Source organism: Phaenicophaeus curvirostris, chromosome 2 (assembly GCF_032191515.1).
Source record: "Phaenicophaeus curvirostris isolate KB17595 chromosome 2, BPBGC_Pcur_1.0, whole genome shotgun sequence".
NCBI classification, from domain to species: Eukaryota; Metazoa; Chordata; class Aves; order Cuculiformes; family Cuculidae; genus Phaenicophaeus; species Phaenicophaeus curvirostris.
In genome coordinates this window covers 31888720-31903258 of record NC_091393.1, presented here as the reverse complement: position 1 = coordinate 31903258, position 14539 = coordinate 31888720, and positions in this window count along the sequence as shown.

The window sequence follows — 14539 nt, the reverse complement described above, 5'->3', positions numbered from 1 at the left end:
AAGAGAGTTTATCAATTTTTTCTAGATCATTGATACAGATTTTCAACAAGGCTTAGACCTTCATGAGTGTTCTGGTTTGAGCTAAAGTAGAATCAGTTTTCTAACTTTTCAGCTAAGCCTCGTCTAATTAACTTCATTTTCTGAAAGTTAACTGAATGTTTTTCAGACTGTTTCTCTCTAGAAGTGATAACATGGGGCACTGATATGCAAAAAGGCCATTGCTTATGCTTATTCCTTTAGTAACCAAGGCCATCCTCAAGCTGGTGGAGTGCCATAAGTGAAAGGAGAGAAAAAGGGTCACATCTGCAGGGAGGAATCATAGAATCACCAGGCTGGAAAAGACCCATCGGATTATCGAAAAGACCCATCGGATTATCCTATCTAACACTAAACCATGCCCCTCAGCGCCTCATCCACCCATCGCTTAAACACCTCCAGGGAAGGTGAATCAACCACCTCCCTGGGCAGGACAGGCCACCCAAAGCTGACCAACAGAGTATTCCATCCTATATATGTCATACTCAGTATAAAACTGAGGGATCACGGGGTCAAACTCTTTTCTTTGACAGACAGTGCTGAGTGAGGACCTCGTCTGTCTTTTTGCCTTGATTCCAGACCCATGCATTCCTGAATCCAGTTCCTGAGTCCTGTTCCAGAGTCCAGCTCCTTCCTGCTGCTGAGTCCAGTCCAGGACCTTTTCCCTGTGCCTGCTCTGCAGCACGTTTCATGACAGAGTAATCAGTGGGGGGGGCTGTGGGGAGGGATGGGAGGGTAAGTGGCAATTCTCTATATTTGTACATTTTTTTATATTCTTATTGATAGTATTTTCATTATTATTATTATTGTTGTTGTTGTTTCATTAAAGCTGTTTAATTTTATTTTCCAACCGACAAGACTTTTTATTTAATTTTACCTTCCCTGGGCATAGTTGGGGGGAAGGGAGTTGGGTCCACCAATGAGATACTTATTTAGCATCAGACTAAAAATAAATGTAAAATAATACACATTGCAAACCCTGGTTGAACCCAATGTTCAGAGAATTATGAATTTTCAAGTTTTACTTCCAGTCAAATTCAACTATTGTATTAAATTTAGTAAAAAAGACACTGGAAAATCTTAAAGGCACTCCTCTTTCTCCATCACTGCAGCTCTTTGTCTTATGAAAGGTTTAAAACTATGTGACAAGATCAAAATTTGTTTTAAAGTTCAAAATTTGAAAATGTATCATACAAAGCCTTGCACTTAGAATAAAAAAAATATTCCAAATTATTTGGGTTTTTACATTTTATTGTCTATGACCAAAACTTTTCCATGAAAAGGAGACTCTAGCTTGACATGTTTACAGTTCTCTAGGAAGAATTTTCAAACGAAAAGCATTTATGTAGTCACAATAAACAACATCTGCCAATAATTAACACAGATAAAATTAAATAGTACCTTTGGCTATTACTTATAGTAGAAGACAGGGGTAGGCACACAGCAGGATCTGTGACTTGATTTACCTTTACAGTCATGAGCTTCTAGTGGCACAGCTGCTTTAACCATGGCATGTTACAGTTATTGTTAGCAAATGAGGCAGCCCGTTGTCATCCTCGCCAGCAGCCTAAGTTGGCACGTGCCTGCCTTAACATGAAGCTGTCTTTGTGATACAAAGTTATTTTCTCCCCACTTTTCTGTCAGATCTTTAAAACTGATTGATTTTTACTCCACTGCACTCTCATCCTCTGTGCTCGCTGCTGCTCTGCATCCAAATCCTTTGAGCACCCTAGAGGCCCAACATACTCTACTATCTGCTCTGTCTCCTAGCTTTGCTCAAGCATCAGTAAGACTTTGTGCTTCTGCTACAACTAATACGACCTGTGAATGCAAGCTGTCTACATCTTTTGTAACTATGTCAGAATGAATATCATATTCTGATCTCAAAACTGCAGATGTATTTATAGTTGGAATAGAGAAGGAACAGCTTCCCCGCAGAATGGAAGTTTGAAACTTACTGTTTTGCACAAGAATGTAAAAAGAAGTTCTGTTTTAAAAACATTGATCTAAGAAAGCTCGAATAAAAGAATCTAAATAATAACACAGCCTTGTTGGCTTGTACTAAGATGAGAGTGGTAATGTGAAAAGCTGAGAGAGAATACTAATAATCTTCTTAATTTAAGGAGACTCCATCTAAGTTGCTTTGTAAACATTAACTCTAGCAACATGCAAGCCCCATTGTGCTGGTACCACAGTATTTCTGAAGATATTCATCCAACAAAACAAAAGAATACTGTCATGATTTATGTTAAAATACAAGCAAATTCAGAGGGAGAGTTTACCAATCTACTTAACCCTTTCTCTGACAATCTTGCAAGAATGTATATAAAACACTGAGCCTGTCGGTTCACAGTGAACACTGAGCAATCACACAAGGACAATTAATATTATCCAGCTTGCTCTACACCACTTTACTAGGCCTTTAGCAGCAATTGTGCAAAGACAATTAATCTTGTCTGGCTTGCTGAGTTTAAATCAGAAATTTCCTTTAAATCCCCTTTAACAGTTAGTAGGATTCCTGAGGCTTGTGTATGTATAAACAAGTCGATTTTTTATGAAGAATTGATTATAATAATTTTTGACCTTGGGATAAGGTATTGTTTGCAAAAATACATTGAAAGTCAAGAACCTGAGCAGAGACGAGAGTGATATGCAGGTAAGAAATACGTAGGTAAGATCAAAGTATAGAGAGATACTAATAAACGGTTAGTATATAATTTTTTAACACATTTAACACAAAAGTCTGAGCCCAACTGTTATCACAGTTCTGGGGGAGAGGAGATGAGGTCCAACTCATGAGCTGATCCCAAAGGTTTTGATGACATTTTCCCCTCACAATTTCCCCCTTTGTTTATATTTTAATAATAACTTGCATCTTTGAGGTGGAATTTTAGGTGGAGTTTGAGTGACTGAAATCATTATGTCAAACCCTGTGGATTGGTGGAGAAAAATTTCTCACTTTACAAATCACAACTTAACTACACATGCCCAGTAGGAATGGTTATGGGAGTGGCTTGCCTTAGAGGCAGGGAGAAGGTAGGTAGCCTTCAGTGTGGAAGTCTGTTTTAGTATTATAATATTACAATGATGTTATAATAAGTACAGGTCAGCTGGTGGCAGGATTGCCAGAGCAACAGCTCAAATTCATCTTCTTGGAAAATAATTGAGCAGTGGTACCATGCTTCTTGCTGACAGTGGGGGGGGCTGGCTACATCTCCCACTTCACAGGGCAAGATGTCCTTGCTGCATTCCTTTCTCATGAAAAGTGTGCTGCACCTGAGCATCTTGCATCTCCACTGACATTTCTTTTAAATAAAATTGCCTTGTACTCATCCGGGGGCAGGATTAAATTCTTTTGGATAATAGCCATCTGATTCATCTCAGACAAACAAGGAAGGGATGAAGTAGTCCATGTTTTTTTGACAGTTGCTTATCAGCATTCCCTAAAATGCCTCAACTCTTTTTCCTCCTTGTTTCCCTGAAGTAAAATGCATGTGGCTGCAATGGTGAAATTTCACTCATTGCCATTTTTGTTGCAGTTGAATCTTTCACTTAAACTTTATTATAAGCCATTTCTGAGATGTCAGTCAGAAAGGCAAAATACACCAAGGGGATGAATACATATAATGGCCATGAAATCAAGACTGAAAGACTACTTTCTTATTATGTCATTAGTTGGCTTTATGACTTTTTCTTACATTATCCTATTTCCTTTCTGAGCACTTGTGTCCTCAGTATTTAGATATGGTCCATTAGGGTAGCTTCTTTCCAAATATTCTCATGTCGTTCCACAGGACAGACTACACTAGTATTTTGAAAGGGAGTAAGATAGAGGAACATTAACAAAAATGCATCATAAAACCATAGAGTTGAGTAGTGTGTCATATATGGCCACCTTCACTCTTTAAAGTAACTTCAGTTGATCTTAGAGTACTATATCTAACAAGAGTTCAGGCTGTGTACTACCTTTATGTAAAGCCTGACTTTGTTTCTTTCTTTGCCTTAAAAATTTTGCCTGAAGGCTGGCCATTTGCATGTTTGCTTTATAGTGCCAGTAACAAATAGTAGAGGTGGTGCAGTAGCAAACCTCCCCAAGGATGGAGCTTGGGATACCGCCTGAGGACCTCATCTCTGGTGCCGGGTTCATTGGATGGGAGGTGCAGGAGTAAGCACTGCTCTCCCTCACCTGGCTGAGCTCAAGGTCCAGAGCCGCTGCTACGGGGGGAGGTGACACAGTGGCAGGCATTGTCCCCCTCCCTTCCTCCACCCATTGGATAACCCGGGCTGGACCTTCCCGAAAGACACATGGCAAGAGCACCCCAACACGTGCTGATGGAGGTCAGAAGGGCTTATAAAAGAACTCACAAGGAACCACATGGGGTGGCTCTCTTCCTCTTGCTCTCACTCCCGTGCCCTCTCTCTCCCATGCCCATCACTTCAATCAAATTAGCTTGGACCATGCAGTCTGGGAGAAGCTGCTGCTGTGACCATGTGTTCCCGAGGAACTGCCACTGCCCATCGATGTGGTGATTTCTTTCCTTTTTCCTTCTCTCTCTCGCTCTCTGTCTCTCTCCTGTTGCTTTATGGTGTGCATGTCGGATTGGATCCAAGAGACCTTGGTTGTATTCAGGGATCAGATTGTGATCTAAACAGGTCCGGATTCATTCCTGTAAATTTGAGAAGTTGCACCGCCATGCCTCCTCTGTGCCCCCAAGTATTTTGGCCTGTTTATGTTTGCTGGAGCCAGAATAAATATTGCTTTTGATTTTCAGCCTGAGAGTGACCTTGTCAGCCTCTGGATCTCCGTGTAGATAAATGAACCCTCTGACCCCCCTACTCAGGCCTGGTGACGAGCGTGTTGCTCATGGATCCAGGAAGTGACATCTTATCATGACAGTGACTGAAATTCCTGTTGAAAATTAAGTAACAAGACCAGCAGCATCCAATCTGCTTTGCTCATTACGTTTCTCCAAACTCAGCTCTAGTATGAAATGTGGAGAGGTGAGCGGACTGGATAAATGGAAGTGTGGAGAAGAACATCATTAATTGTAATATGTACATTGCACTGTTTTTTTATAGTTGCATCACTTCTAGACAACTGGATATCCAAAAAAACCCACTCATAGAATAATGAGGCAACAAGTGGACAAGCAATAGTTAGGGTTCAGAGATCCTGTGATGGAAAGGTACTTGACGTTTTCACCTCTCGTCCCTTTCTAGTGCGTATCTATTTCATTCATTTTTTTTCTCTTGACAGGAACAGCAACATACCACATCTTTGTATAACAAACAGAACAGAGGTGTTGCAATTTAATCCCACTGCTCTCATTAGTCCTTTTGTTAAGAAGAAAAAATCCTCACACACTTGAATTCTGTCCACGCTGTCTGCTACCATGGAAATAGAAAGTTATCTTGGTAAGAAAATGCTACAAAGAACAGTCTATAGCAGTAGAGATTTTGGCAGAACTTCATCCCGTGACCTGAGAGCTCTTCGGTACATCCTATGAGACAACTAATGGTCTCACTTCCTGCTCACTGAAGAAGTTTGTCACTTTACCTGAAGTACTTGGTACCTTTGCATTATTAGATCTTAAAGCAATATCTAAGAAACTGCTCTTATTACTGTCTTATAAAAGTAGTTTGCATGTTAAGGACGTGATGTAGCTAATATTGATGACAATAAAACAAAAGCTCAATCCAATTTAAAAAACAGTTAATTCTTGGTTGTGGTCAAGAATGGAGTGTCTTTTGAAAGTCTGGAACAAGTTGTTGAAATAATTTAATGAGCCATAATGTAGCGGGCTTAAATATATCAATATTTTTTAAAAGGAAGCCTTTTCTGAATGTTCAGTGGAAAGAGCTTGTGGGGTTTGAATTTATATTTCATACTAGACAAACTCAGTTTGTCTACAACATCTAGGATGACCTTTTCTCCTTTCCATTTAAGAAAATATATTGATTTGTACAATGGCAAAACCAGAACAGACATCTGCTACATATTATTCAAACAATGCAGGACACAGAATTACTGTGTCTGCATACAAAATACTAGAAGCAAATACAAAAATTAAAGAAAAGGAGAAAGAATGGAGTAATGGCAACATATAAATTGCAGAAGGATTGTTAAGTGCAAAATTTTTTTCACACCTATTTTACCTATTGTTTTAAAAGACAGTTCTACTGAGGTACCAACTAGATCATTTAATCTCCTTTTTTGCCCTTATTTTCACTGCGTTAATAGAGATAAGCCTGTAGTTCAAAATGATTATAGGTCTTCAGAGAAAGTAGTTGTTCTGTCTTCTTGCATAGTCTTGGATCAAAAAGAAAGCTAAATTCTGGCCATATTTTTTCTATTATTCCTATTTTAATGATTCTGAACTGAAAACATTTGCAATTTTACTTTCGAAAGCTGCAGGGTTTGTCAAGCTTCCAGTGTTTTACAGCATCTCTCCTGGCTGCCAATACAGGCAGATATAAAAATTTCCTGAAGTGCGTGCCTGGTGTGTTAATTCGTTTATACCTTGAAACAGGCAGATGTCAGGGGAAAGCATGAGGGCAGAACTCATAATCTTGCTGACAGCAGTGTTAGCATCATTCCAAAAATTCAGTATGAGCCTAATTCTCCTGCCATTAAAGTCAGTCAGATTTTGGCTCTTGACTTAAATGGATGTGGAAATAGATCTTAGAGGAGGCCATACAAACTGTCCTTGGAGAACAATGACATTTTAGATTTTGGATACTTGAATGACTATTCATTGTGAAATTAGGTCATTTTCTTTAGGTTCTACTAGATACTGACAGCAGTTTATCACACGCTGCCATTCACAGATGAATATGCCCACTTATTTGGTGAAACAAAGCTTCTCATTTCCTACCTAGCATACTTATCATATGCCAGCATTTCACAATACAACCAGAGACAGTTCAGTTCTGCCTTTCTCTGAACATTCCTTAATGTGAGAGCAGTCTCCTTACTTCTTCCCTCCTTCAGCCAGTTTTGATATAAAGCAAACAGTCTTCCTCAACACTGTCAGTTTATAATTATGTTCAGAGCTTCTAATACTGTTTCAGCCTAGGATTTTTAATCGTGGTGAGTACATGTGTCATAAGTGAAAATAAAGAAGCGCACATTTGGAAGACAGACTGATCTTCATTAATATATAAATGTCAACAGCTTGATCTTTAGTTCCTCACGGCACATATTTGTAGATGTAAAAACATCTTGACCTGGAAGATATTTTGACCTGGAAGAACCTTTAGTTTTTAGGTTTTCCTTTTTCTCCCTTTAATGGGCAAAACCATGTTGCTTATATTACTTACCAGGTATTCCTCCAGGAAACTTTCTTCCCTCAGAGTGAAATAAGATCTATAAATAAAACCATGACACTTAATGCTTCTTTTGTCAACTGTACCTAAAGGAGATATCAGAAAACTATCTTCATTACCAATTCAGGAATAACTTTGTATTTAAACATCCTCCTCTCCTGTTCTCTTCAGTTTCACATCAGTGGGCAGCCTAAACCGTAACGGTCACCAGCCTCCTCCTGCTAGATCCATTCTCTGCAGAGGAAAGACTTCATAGCCTGTCTGCTCAGCAGCTTGTTACACATACAGGGAGGAAAGAGCCTTTGCTGGTCAGATTAGAGGGCTTAAAGAGTAACTGCCCTCTTTCGGCTGTTTTTGGTGGGGGTAATTTTTTTTTTTTTCAAGTTTATTGTCTGAAATGGTTTCTGGACTTGTGTCATCTCTCACTTCACCCCACAATAAAAGTATCTCTAGGACATTTTTATTTTTTGTTGCCTAAATTATTTCTGCCAGTAACTTGACAGGCCCTCTTGCAAGCATTCCTGGTGCCATGGTTTAACCCCAGCCAGCAACTAAGCATGGCATAGCTGCTCTTACATTGTTGTCCCCCATTTACTCATACAAGTTAGTAAAGTCTAATCTTGGGCACTTACAAGACAAATTCTTAAGGAAGTCATGCTTTTTAAAGGTGTTTATCTGCAAGCACCTTTAAGAAAGTAAGAGTTAATATTGTATTACTTAGGAAAGTTATCAACAAAGGATCTACATGAATTTCTAACCCTTGACATAAGATAGTTATTAAGCAAGGAAGAAAACTCATTTAGCATGGGAGTTCAGTTGCCTTATATTTACTGTTTTTATCTGAGGATTTAGTGTGGATGGTTCAGGTTTTGCAATTTTTAAAATAGGTTCTAATGCTATCTGCACAGTACTTACTTAAGTATTTGTTAATTATAAAACAGTAATAGGCAGAGGGAATTGATTTTCTGCAAATCAGACATGAAAACCCATATCACCAAGAAACTACTACATCATTTATTCTCTGACCTTGAAAAATATTGTATAAAACACTTTTTTTCTAAAATACACATTTTTAACACTTATGTTTTTCCCTTCTATATATGCACAATCTTTAATTAATAAATATGTCCTGAATTTTCTGGCTACCACTTAGCTTGCTTACAGTGAAGTATTAGAAAGGAAGGTTTCAGAGAGACATATGATACAGACTGTGAAATGCTCTCCACTTGCTTTGCAAAATTTGCTTTGCAAAATTTGCTCTATCGGCAATACACATAGGAATAACTATGTCAAGGTGTCATCCTGAAGCATGACCCAGTCATAATATGAAAACGTACATCCATCACAGTTAGTTTGAGCCACTGATAAGACTGAAACTGATAGCACTGACAAATTCTTTGAAATGAGTCATAATGTTAAATACTGAAATGGCACCTGAGTTTTATTCTGCTTTGTTCAGTTTTCTACTTGTTGATGTTCCTTTTACAAATTTCCTTTGCTTTGAGCTTTCCAAGATTCTGCTAAAACCTCTGTGTTGATGAACTGCACACCAATCAGAAAAGAGAATTATTTAAGTGATTTCATAGACTGTATAGTGATTAACATGAAAAGAGGTCTCCAGAAGGAATATTAGAGGGAAAATGGGAACCAAAGTTTCAGAGTTTCTTAGTAGACTGAAAAATATTAGCACTGACATTTTGTCCTTGTCTATATCCCTGAGGACATTATCCATCAAAATAAATGCCAGCATATCTATGCTGCTTACATTAAGATTGGAAGAGATCCAAGACTTTGTAATGTGTTAAGAGCAGCTGCATTTGGCCCAGAAGAACTGGGTTGGCCCAGAAGAAGAAGGGCTGAGAAGATTCATCCCCTGTCAAAACGGGGATGAAGAACCACTATTGATGCTAGCTTTATTATCCTGGTTGATTAGGAACAATTACACCCAATTAAATGTATTGAAACAGAAAAAAGGGCTTCAAATTCACACATCTTAAGATAATATACTCGTGTTTTGATATCACCATGGTATCCAACTATCATTTTCTATACAGCTCCTGAGAAATTAAAATTGAGAGAAGTTCTACAGCATCATGAACCCAAACCAAACTGCTATTACAAAGCAGTTACATTTTAAAAAGGGGTAGCAATCAAAGATAATTATGTTCACAATTTGTTCTGATCACTTCTGCTACCCATATGTATCCATTTGATTTTCCACTACACTTCCCCTTTTGTGAAGTGATTTGAAATATATCAGCTGCTCCAAAGACATTGTGATCACTTCATTTTACAATGCAACACAGCATGATGCAATGGAGCCTAAATAATTCTGCACTGTGTGGTTATACAAAGAAGTTCTATAGTATTTTTCAAAAGTGGGGTTGTAAGACTATCCCTTTTGTTTGTCTTTTCTAGTGTAATCCATCAGGGGAAGGCCCTCCACAACACCAGCAGAAGACGGCAAAACACTCATCTCCTACCTGAAGCAGCTGTAATTTCAAAGTTAAATAGTCCTGGTTCTACTGGACTGAATTATTTAGTCATCGGAATCTAAAACAAAGATGGAAAAACATGTGGGTTGAATGACAAACAAAGTATTATTTACTGAATGTATTAAAAATTGTTTTTCCAGACACATTTCATCAAAGCTAAGCTCCATTCTTGGGAAAACAGCTATATTCACAATCAAGACAGATGTACACGTTGTGTGAAATAGGACTGCCACTGGACTGAATTATTTAGTTGTTTGCTAGAGACTTGATCAAATTCAGCCTCTGTGTAAACAGACAAATTTAAATGGGACACAGTTTGAGGTGTTCTACATCCTGATTTAATTTGATCCTGTGTGTGCATTGGATCTCTGTAAATGCTAATCTACAAATGTTGTCCTTGTGTTGAATGTGAATTTGTGGGCATGTTTTGGATTAAATAGTCCATAAGATTCAATAGCAACATTCACAGAAAAAAAATAATCAATCATGTATGCATGAAGGAGCTTGACTTTCCAATGCAGCCAACCCTTAAATAGTCTGCCAAAGGTTAACACTGAATGCAACTGTATTTAAGAAAACTTAGAGTTTTTTCTGTAACACATGCTCATGCAAGTAACAGAAGATATTTTAAAAAATTGCTCAAAGTAGGAAGGAATGCTTGAGAATGTAAATGTATTTAAAAATTCCTAAATATATTAACTTTATTTTTGACTGTTGCCTTTGGCAGTTCAGCTTTTGACTATTCAGCTTTTGACTGTTAGGATTTTGGCTGAACAACTTCTGGCTATTCAGCTTTTGATTGGAGGCTTTTTATGCTCTTCCCTTGTCTAGTTTTAAACATCTAATGCATGTGGCTTCCTCTGCAATCTACCCCATGGCCAAAAAGTAGTAAGTATTTAACTTTTAATACCTTGGTCTGTGCAAACAAATTTAGTAAGAAATGTTCTTTTTAAAAAAGAAATCTTCTTAAATTGCAGTTATTTTTATGAATAAAATTGATAAGTAGTTTCAAGCAGCCTACTTACCAAGAATATTTTTTCTCTTTCTTGAAAATTCTTACTATTTTCATAACAGTCAGGGACGGGGTAGAAATTTCAGATACTTCATAGATGAAATTTATAGCATCTACAATTTCAAATAATCTTTAAAGGATGTAACCTGTGGCATTTTGTGTCATAGGCTACTTTAACATATTTCATTGTTATTAGTTGTACATTTTCACAGAGTTCTAAACAATTAATCCTGTTTCTTCCACATTTATACTCCTTGGATTACCTTAACATAAATGCACAGAGCAGTTTACAATACATTGTGTGACAATAAACACTTCTTTATATAGCTCGAAAAGAAGCTAGTTAGAGGGAGCATTGACTGTCAACCACCTACTTTCTTTAGTGTCATGCCTTCACACACAAACAAAATATGTAAACAGAGTTAGCTTTAACTGATGTATCACAACAGTTATATTACTGAAAGCAGCTTAAGAGCATGTGCTTATTGTGAGCCAATGATTCTGATGGCTTTTGCACTTAAATGGCTTAATACAGCTTAAGGGTATTTTATACTACCTTAGAGAATCAGACCAGTGCATATAGATCTAAAACAGTGTTACAGAAGTGGCATAACACTGTCTTCTACCTCTCTCTTAATGTACATCACAGAGAAATATACAGAGAGAAAATATCAAACAGTTATTCTATCTTAATATTATTTTCTTTCAGGTAAGAATTTTAATTAGATTTACTAGGTGGTAAGAGTAAGGAACTTTGTTTTCCCGACTGAGAAAACCAAATTAGATGTCATTCTGCTATTATCTTGAATTTTCTATAAATAATAACGAGGAAGACAAGAAAACATTAACATAAAAAGAGATTAAGTGACAGGCCCTGATTTTCCCCATATAAACTTTAACAGCAAAAGGGCTATATTCTTAATAAAAAAATGAAGTTATTTAACAATACCTAACAAAGCATTCTATGCCTTATTATTTAATGATGTTTCAGCACAACAGCTAGGATTTAGCTTATCTTACTATCATTCTGCCCAGTTAGGATGTGCCGTTACTTTAGCAAGTAGTGTAGACCTCAAGACTCCTTGAGGATCTGCAAAAAACAGCTGTTGATTAAAATTAACTCTATAAGTGGATTGGGGTTCTTTCAACCATAGCCCAGTTCCAATTCACCCGAGAAGAAATGACTCTATGTTCTCTGGGGCCATGGGGCAGCACATATCCAAGTGTGGGTTATCTCGAAATTCTCTGCGAAAATGCAATTCTGTTCTGAACTAAAATATTAATGTAGGTACATCCCATGAGTTTGAAAAAGCGCCCTTTTAAGCCCTCTTAATAATCTAGGCCTTAGAGAGACAGATCTGAACTTAAATTTACAATATCTATGACAACTTAACCAAGGTACGGATGGATTAAAAAAAAAGTCAATTCAAGCCATCTTCTGCAAAACTTAACTTGGGTTTGCTACTGCTGCAATACTTAAATTTGATTTATTAATCTAGTGTCTTAAATATTAAGTTCAGGTGTGATTTATTCCAAAATTATGCAAATTGAGCAAATACTACACATTTAATATCATCAGTGTCTACCTCCGTCTCATGATACTGAAAGGAAAAAGGAAAAATATTCAATAAATCATAAACAACAATCAAGTGGCATATTAGAGGAAATATTATACTTGTGTCACCTAAGCAAAGCTAATCTTTTTATATAATTTAATTAAAATACTGTTCATATATGCTTGTTTAATTTCTATAGCTTTTACTTAAGATAAACCAGAAACAGTTTTAAAATAATACTGACATGAACCTATAAAATATCATATCAAAGAGCATTCCAGTAAATCTTGGCACATTGTATACATTTAGGGCTTGATCCTGCAGTTTCAAGGCCACCATTCATTTCTGCTTGAGTCTTTCTAAAAGTAAATCCATTAACTGAAACAGTAAATCACAGAATCACACAGAATCACAGAATAACCAGGTTGGAAGAGACCCACCGGATCATCGAGTCCAACCGTTCCCATCAAACACTAAACCATATCCCTCAGCACCTCATCCACCTGTGCCTTAAACACCTCCAGGGAAGGGGACTCAACCACCTCCCTAGGCAGCCTGTTCCAGTGCCCAATGACCCTTTCTGTAAAGAATTTTTTCCTAACGTCTAGCCTAAACCTCCCCTGGCGGAGCTTGAGGCCATTCCTTCTTGTCCTGTCCCCTGTCACTTGGGAGAAGAGGCCAGCACCCTCCTCTCTACAACGTCCTTTCAGGTAGTTGTAGAGAGCAATGAGGTCTCCCCTCAGCCTCCTCTTCTCCAGGCTAAACAACCCCAGCTCTCTCAGCCGCTCCTCATAAGGCCTGTTCTCCAGCCCCTTCACCAGCTTTGTTGCTTTTCTCTGGACTCTCTCCAGAGCCTCAACATCCTTCTTATGGTGAGGGGCCCAGAACTGAACACAGGATTCGAGGAGCAGTCTCACCAGTGCCGAGTACAGAGGGAGGATAACCTCCCTGGACCTGCTGGTCACGCCGTTTCTGATCCAAGCCAAGATGCCATTGGCCTTCTTGGCCACCTGGGCACACTGCTGGCTCACGTTCAGTCACTGTCAACCAACACCCCCAGGTCCCTCTCCTCCAGGCAGCTCTCTAGACAGACTTCTCCTAGTCTGTAGCACTGCATAGGGTTGTTGTGCCCCAAGTGCAGGACCCGGCATTTGGCCTTGTTAAACCTCATGCCATTGGACTCTGCCCAGCGGTCCAGCCTGTTCAGATCCCTTTGCAGAGCCTCCCTACCCTCCAGCAGATCAAAACTTCCACCCAGCTTAGTGTCGTCCGCAAACTGGATGCCTTCATCCAGATCATTGATAAAGACATTGAACAGGGCTGGACCCAGCACTGAGCCCTGGGGAACCCCACTTGTCACTGGCCTCCAGCTGGATTTCACACCATTTCCCACCACTCTATGGGCCCGGCCATCCAACCAGTTTTCCACCCAGGAGAGTGTGCGCCTGTCCAGCCCAGAGGCTGACAGTTTCTCAAGCAGAATGCTGTGAGAAACTGTGTCAAAGGCTTTACTGAAGTCCAGGAAGACCACATCCACAGCCTTTCCCTCAGCCAGCAGCCGAGTCACTTTGTCATAGAAGGCGATCAGGTTAGTCTGGCAAGACCTGCCTTTTGTGAACCCATGTTGACTGGGCCTGATCACCCGGTTCTCTTGCATGTGCTTCATGATAGCACTCAAGATCACCTGCTCCATGACTTTCCCTGGCACTGAGGTCAGACTGACAGGCCTGTAGTTTCCTGGGTCCTCCCTGCGACCCTTCTTGTAGATGGGCACGACATCAGCCAGCCTCCAGTCCAGTGGGACTTCCCCAGTCTTCCAGGACTGTTGGAAGATGATGGAAAGGGGTTTGGCCAGCACATCCGCCAGCTCCTTCAGTACCCTAGGGTGAATCCCGTCCGGCTCCATAGACTTGTGGGTGTCCAGTCGGGCTAGCAAGGCTCTGACCACCTCCTCTTGGATCACGGGAGCCTCATTATGCTCCTCTAGCTCCTGGGTTAGTACACAGATGGAACGACCCTCCTTACGACTAAAGACTGAGGCAAAGAAGGCATTAAGTACCTCAGCCTTTTCCTCATCCCCTGTTACTGTTGTTCCTTCTGTGTCCAATAGGGAC